This window comes from Penaeus japonicus, unplaced genomic scaffold (assembly GCF_977035675.1).
Source record: "Penaeus japonicus unplaced genomic scaffold, GWHDUDI00000001_assembly GWHDUDI00000001, whole genome shotgun sequence".
NCBI classification, from domain to species: Eukaryota; Metazoa; Arthropoda; class Malacostraca; order Decapoda; family Penaeidae; genus Penaeus; species Penaeus japonicus.
The window spans coordinates 55,129,395-55,136,894 of record NW_028234403.1 but is presented as its reverse complement, the minus strand read 5'-3'; the positions used below and the strand labels follow the sequence as shown (position 1 = coordinate 55,136,894).

The following is a 7,500-nucleotide window of genomic DNA, read 5'->3' as shown; positions in this document are numbered from 1 at the left end:
TGAGAAGGGAGGGAGGGATGAGAAGGGAGGGGAGAGAGGAAGGGGAAGGGAGAAAAGGGAGGGGGTGTAGAGGGGAAAGATGGAAGGAGGGTGGGGGAAAGGGGGAGGGGGTAGAGGGAGAAGGGAAGGGGGAAAGGGGGAGAAGGGAGGGGGTGTAGAGGGGTAGGGCGGAAGGAGGATGAGGGAAAGGGGGAGGAGGGGAAAGGAAGGAAGAGGGAGGGATGAAAGAATGGGAGGAAGAGTGGAGGGGAAGGGAAGGGAAGGGAGGGGGAAGGGGAAAAGGGGGGCAAGAGGGAGAGGGGAGGTAAAGGGAGATGGAAGGAAGGAGGAGGGAGGTAAGAAAAGCAGGAAGGGAGGAAGGGAAGAAGAGGGAGAAGGGGATGGAATGAAGAAAAGGGGAAGTGAGATATTGAGGGAGAATGACAGAGAGAAGAAGAGAGAAAGACAGGGGAGGGAGAGGGGAGAAAAAAAGAAAAAAAGAGGAAGGAAAGGGAAGGGAGAGGACAGAGAGGAGAGAGGAGAGAGGACAGAGGGGAGAGAGGAGAGAGGGGGGACAGAGGGGAGAGAGGAGAGAGGGGGGAAAGAGGAGAGAGGAGAGAGAGAGAAGAGTGGAGAGAGGGGAGAGAGAGGAGAGAGGAGAGAAGAGAGAAAGGAGAGAGAGGAGAGAGGGGGAGAGAAAAGAAAGGAGAGAGGGGGAGGAGAGGAGATAGAGGGGATATAGAGAGGGGAGAGGGGGGAGGAGGGAAGGGAGAGAGTTCAGACCGCAGCTTTGGGGACGTCGAGAAGACATGATTATATATCAGCGATTATTTTAATCACTATCTTGCTCTCACGGCCGTTGCTTTTATGCTTGCTTCCTCATCGCTTCCGAATTATTTTTATTATAATTTAATGCATCGTACTTACATATCTGTAGATGCACACACGTATACATATGTATACTTGAATACATACATACAGTCACACATGCATACAGACAATCACACACAAACATAATGGTATATATGCATACACACATATATATACAGTGTATATATATATATATATATATATATATATATATATATATATATATATATATATATATATATACATATTATACGCCTTCATATATGTATACATATATATATACTTACATACAAACAAATATACTCACATACAGCATAAAAATAACGAACATTATGCAAGAAATATACAGTATGCAATGCCTATATAATAATTACATTCACAAGTAATGGCTGACATACAGACAAAAATCTAATAAAGATAAATTAATGAAAGGGTCAAAGGAGAAACAAAATATAGCGAAAGAAAAATTAAAAGAAAAAATTGAGAGAGAGAAAGTAAAAAAAAAATACGAGGAACACCTATCCTTCTCCTCTCGTCTCCCCCCCCCACCCCTCTATTCATCTCCTTCTCTCCTCTTTCCTCCCCTTCTTTCCTTTTCCCTTCACCTTTCCCCCCTTTGCGCTCTCTTCTTTCCCTTTATCTCTCGCCTCCCCTCCCTTCCCCTCCCCTCCCCCAAACCCTCCCCTCACCTCCCCCCTCCCCCCCTCCCCTCCCTTACTCGTCCCTCCCCTCCCCTCCCCCTCCCCCATCAACTCCTCTCTCCCCTCCCCTCCCCCATCAACTCCTCCCTGCCCCCTCCCCTCCACCCTCCCCATCCCACCCCACCTCTCCCCTCCCTACCCCACCCCACCCCTCCCTACCCCACCCCACCCCTCTCCCACCCACCCCACCCCACCCCACCCCTAAACTATAAGTAAGGGAGCGATCTTAGATTTCATTTATAAACACGTGATCACGTAATAATGCCGAGCGGTTCCGACCTCTCTCTAATGATTACCGGTTGTCACGTCATCTAATTATCCCCCCCATCCCTCCTCCCTTACCCCTTCCCTCTTCTCTTTCTCCCCCTCCTATCCGTTCTCCTCCCCTCCCCCATCCCTCCTCCCTTACCCCTTCCCTCTTCTCTTTCTCCCCCTCCTATCTGTTCTCCTCCCCTCCCCCATCCCTCCTCCCTTACCCCTTCCCTCTTCTCTTTCTCCCCCTCCTATCCGTTCTCCTCCCCTCCCCCATCCCTCCTCCCTTACCCCCTATCCGTTCTCCTCCTCTCCCTCCCTCCTCTCTCTCTCTCTTCTCTTTCTCCCCCTCCTATCCGTTCTCCTCCCCTCCCCTCCCCCTCTCTCTCTCTTTAAATCTTGCAGGGACAACACAAGCAAGGTCACGGCCAGAGAGGGGAGAGGAATTAAGTTAGCAAGACAGACGGGCCTTGAGTAAGAGAGAAAGAGGGAGAGGGAGAGGGAGAGGGAGAGGGAGAGGGAGAGGGAGAGGGAGAGGGAGAGAGGGAGAGGGAGAGGGAGAGGGAGAGGGAGAGAGAGAGGGAGGGGGAGAGGGAGAGGGGGGAGGGAGGGAGGGAGGGAGGGAGGGAGGGAGGGAGGGAGGGAGAGAGAGAGAGAGAGAGAGAGAGAGAGAGAGAGAGAGAGAGAGAGAGAGAGAGAGAGGGAGAGAGAGAGAGAGAGAGAGAGAGGGAGAGAGGGAGAGGGGGAGGAGGAGAGGGAGAGGGAGAGGGAGAGGGAGGGGGAGGGAGAGAGGGAGAGGGAGAGGGAGAGGGAGAGGGAGAGGGAGAGGGAGAGGGAGAGGGAAAGAGAGAGGGAGAGACAGAGGCAGAGGCAGAGACAGACAGAACGACAGACACACAAAGAGACAGAGACAGACAGAAAGACAGAGACAAACAAAGAGACCAAGAAACAAATAGAAAAGCGAACAAAAAAACGCCCCCCCCCCTTCTCCCAACTCGAACCCCAAATGAAGATAACAAAAAAGTACTTAATGTCTTACAAACAACTTAAAACTTCAGTCACAGAAGAGAGGGTTGGAAGCGAGGAAGGAAACAGACAGTCTTTGTGTGCTTTGATGATTAAACTCAACTATAATGTCAACATTAATCAATTTTATTCATGTGTTATGTCTTCCTGATGTTTGGAATCTGGTGAGAGACGCTATGTTATTTATGATGACGATGGTGGTGATTGTGGTGGAGGTGGTGGTTGTGGTGGTGGTGGTAGTGGTGGAGGTGGTGATGGTGGTGGAGGTGCAGTAGGTGGAGGTGGTGGTAATGGTGATGGTAGTGGTGGTGGAGGTGGAGGTGGAGGTGGGGGTGGGGGTGGTGGTGGTGGTGGTGGAGGAGGTGGTAGTGGTGGTGGTGATGGTGGTGGTGGGGTTGGGGGTGGGGGTGGAGGTGATGGTGGTGGTGGAGGTGGAGGTGCAGTAGGTGGTGGTGGAGGAGGTGGAGCTGGAGGTGATGGTGGTGGTGGTGATGGTGGTGGTGGTGGTGGTGGTGATGGTGGTGGTGGGGTTGGGGGTGGGGGTGGGGTTGGGGGTGGTGGTGGAGGTGATGGTGGTGGTGATTGTGGTGGTGGAGGTGGAGGTGCAGTAGGTGGTGGTGGAGGAGGTGGAGCTGGAGGTGATGGTGGTGGTGGTGATGGTGGTGGTGGTGGTGGTGGTGGTGGAGGTGGAGGTGGAGGTGCAGTAGGTGGTGGTGGAGGAGGTGGAGCTGGAGGTGATGGTGGTGGTGGTGATGGTGGTGGTGGAGGTGGAGGTGGAGGTGGAGGTGGAGGTGGAGGGAGAGGTGGTGGTGGTGGATGTGGTGGTGATAATGATGATGATGATGATAATGATGATAATAACAACAATCCTAACCATACTCATAATAATATAATTTAAAAAAAAACACACACTATCACTACCACTACCAACAATATCCCAATCGCTATCAACAATAACAACAACAAAAACAAACAAACATATATCCAACGAATGAAAAAAAAATAAAAGTAAAAAAAAAAAAATCACAAAAACAGATCTAAATTATCCAAAAATACAATAAAAAAAGGTTTCGAGTATCAGTCCAAAGATCACTTTTCGTCCGTGTTAATTAAACCATGCTGCTGCAAAGCATTATTAGATCGGCGAGCTCTTATCAAACCATCTTAAACGCACGCAATTAAACACATAAATTGCCTTCGCGTTTCCAGTTATCAAGTTATCATAGTTTTTTTTTTTTTTTGGGGGGGGAGAGAGAGGGAGGGAGGGGGGAGAGGAGAGGGAGGAGAGAGGGGAGGGAGGAGGAGAGAGGGGGAGGGGGGAGAGAGGGAGGAGAGAGGGGGGGGAGAGGGAGGAGGGAGGGAGGGGAGGGAGAGGGGGGAGAGGGAGGGGGAGGGGGGGAGGGGGAGGAGAGGGAGGAGAGAGGGGGAGAGAGGGGGGGAGAGGGGAGAGAGAGAGAGAGAGAGAGAGAGAGAGAGAGAGAGAGAGAGAGAGGGAGAGAGAGGAGAGAGAGAGGAGAGAGAGAGAGAGAGAGAGAGAGAGAGAGAGAGAGAGAGAGAGAGAGAGGAGAGAAGAGAGAGAGAGAGAGAGAGAGAGAGACAGAGAGAAAGAGAGACGAGAGACAGAGAGAGAGAGAGAGAGAGAGAGAGAGAGAGAGAGAGAGAGAGAGAGGAGAGAAGAGAGAGGAGAGAGAGAAGAGAGAGAGAAGGAGGGGAGAAAGGAGAGAGAGAGAGACTGAGAGAGAGACAGACAGAGACAGAGACAGAGACAGAGAGACAGAGATAGAGACAGAGAGAGAGAGAGAGAGAGAGAGAGAGAGAGAGAGAGAGAGAGAGAGAGAGAGAGAGAGAGAGAGAGAGAGAGAGAGAGAGAGAGACAGACAGACAGAGAGACAGAGATAGAGACACAGAGATAGATAGATAGATAGATATATAGAGAGAGAGACAGAGACAGAGAGACAGAGACAGAGAAGACAGAGAGACAGAGATAGATAGATAGATAGAGAGAGAGAGAGAGAGAGAAGTGGTTCTCACTCAAAAGTTCTACGAAGCTTCGGTTGCACAGTCCGACTTGTAACTTATCATTAGTATTGTCACTATCATTACAATCATCATTATCATGATCATGATCTATTATTATCATCATTATCTCTATGTTACTGTTATTATCATCATTACCATTTTTATTATCATTATTATCTTTATTATTACTATCACCATTATCACTATGATAATACCATCATTATTATCATCATCATTAGTAGTAGTAATAGTACAACTACTATTACTAATACTTTTATGATTAGCAGTATCACTATCATCATTATTATTACTGCTATTATCATTACCGCTATCATGATTATCTTACTTTCGTGCATAGAGCTGTTGCCACGTGATTCGTGCAAGAAATAAACATGATATTTCTGTTTCCTTTTATACACAAATTGCTACTCGAAAGCTAGCCAATGCAGTCTTCCGGAGGACAGAGGGAGGGGAGGGGGAGTGGTAGAAGAGGGTGGGGGGGAAGGGGGAGGGGGAGATGAGGGAAGGAGTGGGGGGGAAGGAGTGGGGGAGGGGGGAGTGGTAGAAGAGGGTGGGGGGGAAGGGGGAGATGAGGGAAGGAGTAGGGGGGAAGGAGTGGGGGGGAAGGGGGGAAGGGGATGGGGAAGGAGTGGGGTAGGAGGGAAAGGAAGGTGAGGGATGTATTGGGGTAGGAGGAGAGGGGGAAGAGGAAAGAGCGGGGTAGGAGGGGAAGGGGATGAGGAGAGAAAGATGAGAGAAGGAGTGGGGGGAGGGAAGAGGGAAGAGGAGGAAGGAGGAAGGATTTAGTGGTGGTGGTAGGGGGTGGGGGGTGTAGGGGGGGTTAAGGATGTCACACTAAAGAACTAAGCAGGTGGACTAACTGCATTGCGAAATCTCTCTCTCTCTCTCTCTCGCGTTCCTCTTTCACTTCTTTAAATAAAGTTCGCTCGTACGATTTTACGATCTTAATTATTCATCATCCTTGTGTTTAAGCATTGTTTAAGCATAGTCCTTAAGACACGCAGCATCGTATCAGCCTGTTCCACACTGACTATGCTTTGTGGTGTGTCACGCTAGAGAGGGGGGGGAGGGGGGGAGGGGGGGAAGGGGGCTTTTGTGTGTTGGTCTCTTTAAGATATTCTGTATTATGAAGATGTTTTGATTTTATTGTGTGTGTGATTTTCTGTCCTTGGTCTTGTGGATCTCATTTTTTTTCTCTTTTTGTTTATCTATCTATTTAGCTATTCATTTGTTTATCTACTCCCTCTTTTTTTCTCTTTCTCGCTCTTTCTCTTGCTTTCTCTCTCGCTCTTCAATATAAATATATAAATATATATATATATATATATATATATATATATATATATATATGTATATAATATATATATATATAATATATATATATATATATATATATATATATATATATATATATATATTTATTTATATATATATATATGACTTGCAAAACACTCTACCGTGTTGATAAAGGGCAGATAAAGCCACTATGCACAATATATATATATATATATATATATATATATATATATATATATATATATATATATATATATATATACATATATGCAAAAAGAATTGTACAAAAAAAATAAAGAAATGAAATAATTGAGATCGAAATGTATTAAAAATCGTGCCTAGCAGTAAGTACCACATGAGTTTCCCTACAACTATATGTATAAATATATTTTCTTTCTTTCCTTCTTTTTCGTAACTGATCATGGTAAAACTGCTTAGATTATGGGTCTCTCCCCTTCTCCCCGTGTGACGGATGTGGCGGAAGAGGGGAAGAGAGGAACGAGGGGAGAGAACATGACAAAAATTGGAAAATATTGAGTCACGGGGTTTGGATTTTTTTTCCATGAATCATTATTAGGGGATGGGCGTACACGCACATGTACACGTGCAGATACCCGTAGAAGCATACATACACACATACGTACATGGGAGATTGATGATGCTGATGTATAACTAAAAATAACAGAGGAATATGTATACACACTAATACGTACACTCCCCCTCCCCTTCCCATACACATACATCTCCCCCTCCCCCCATACACCCAACACATATACTCACACATCTCCCCACTCTACACCTCTCTCTCCTACACTCAAAGATCTTCCCCTCCCCACCCTTCTCAACCCCTCCCTTACCCTCCCCTACACAAACATCTCCCCATCTACCTCATCTACCCCATCCCCCCATCTCCCCCATCCCCTCTTTCACACCAGCATCTCCCCATCCCCCTACCCCCATCCATAACCCATCTCCAACATAAACATCCCCCCACCCCCACTACCCTAAATCCCCATCCCTATCCCCATCCTCATTCCCTATCCCCCAATCCTACCCCCCACCCCTATACCCCAACCCCTACCCCCAACCCTCCAACCCCAACGCCCCAACCCCAACCCCCAACCCCTCACCCCTCACCCCAAACCCCCCAACCTCACCCCACCCCAACCCTCTACCCCCCAACCCCCCCTCACCCCCTCACACCAACCCCTACCCCATCACAACCCCTCATCCCCACCCCAACCCCTACCCCATCACAACCCCTCACCCCAACCCCAACCCCCCATCTCCCCCACCCCCTCCTAACCTTCAACCCAACCCAACCCAAACTCAAACC

General features: G+C 48.2%; 1 protein-coding gene across 1 annotated transcript in view; it reads right to left on the bottom strand.

Moving 5' to 3' along the window:
* The window catches only part of LOC122249606 (NACHT and WD repeat domain-containing protein 2), a 75,132-nt gene that overhangs the window by 47,634 nt on the left and 19,998 nt on the right, over window positions 1-7,500 (bottom strand). The gene's annotated exons all lie outside the window — the stretch shown is intronic.